The sequence below is a fragment of the Pundamilia nyererei genome, unplaced genomic scaffold (assembly GCF_000239375.1).
Source record: "Pundamilia nyererei isolate P.nyererei 1_Seehausen unplaced genomic scaffold, PunNye1.0 scaffold00019, whole genome shotgun sequence".
Taxonomy (NCBI): domain Eukaryota; kingdom Metazoa; phylum Chordata; class Actinopteri; order Cichliformes; family Cichlidae; genus Pundamilia; species Pundamilia nyererei.
Genome location: NW_005187420.1, coordinates 366502 through 367680, shown reverse-complemented (window position 1 = coordinate 367680; position 1179 = coordinate 366502).

The window sequence follows — 1179 nt, the reverse complement described above, 5'->3', positions numbered from 1 at the left end:
TTTTTTAACTTGACTATTCTTTCTCTGCTTACCATAGTTGTCAGTTGCAAGCTTCTGAATATTTAGAGCTCATGAAATGTAACCCCCAGCACATGAATAGAATCAGAAATGTAAGAGGCTGTGTGATTACAGTGCTGCTTAGGACAAAAGGGGACGTGCATCAGGCATTGTAATGAGTCTCATCACCAGAAAAGGCGCAGCATGGGGGACAAGGCACAGTAGAAATCACAGTTTAGAGCCAAAGACAGATTCAATTCCCTTACCCTGTGTAATTACTGTGGATCAGGCTTTATCAGTGGCAGACATCAGCCTTGGGATCTGTGTGAAAATGAGCAAAGAAATGTTCAAGGGAAGTGAGAGGAGGATGGAGAGAGCACTCTAAAAAAAAAAAAACACTGGCTAATGCTGTAAGAGAGATTATCAGGTGCGCGTCAAATATCGTGCTTCAAACAGTGGATAGGTAAGCCCTAAGAATTAACTACAGGCTGGATATTCCAAAGGTCCTTATCTTGTGTCATATAGCTTTTCTCAGAAGGACTGCTTTGATTGTAAGCTAAGGGCTGTCCAATGGCTTATTTTTTTTTACATTTTATTTTTAGAGCTGATGAGATACAGTGGATCAAAGGATTACGAGAAACATAGTTTAAAGCAGTGTACTTCTAAGAGATTTTTGATAATATTCCCTTGCTCACATTAATATAATATTGGATAGCTACTAATTCCCACCAAAAGGGATACTTAACAAATTATCAAATGTGATTATCCAGTACCCTGTTATGTCCATACAATAATACCAAAACACCTAATTAGTCATGCTGTATTTGTGGCCTTTATATACCACTTCCGCAGGAGCTAATTGGCTGTTTTAGTTGTGTAAGACCACTCACAGTAGGGGCACAGGAAAGGGGAGTGGCCAGGATTTTCACTCGGAGGCAATATGAAAAACACTGAATCAGCATATTTACTCCAACCTCACTCTTCATTATTCTCTCCCTAGCATATAGAAGAAGGTGAATTCAAAGCATTTTGCAGCAGACAAATTAATGCAGTGATGAATATTGCATTTTCCAGGCAAGTGGGGGGTTAGATCCTACATGTGTTATCCAAGAAAACCTTTTGTGGTATTCAATACTGTTGCATTGTAGGAAGAAAATCTAACTCAGGGTTAACCTTCATACA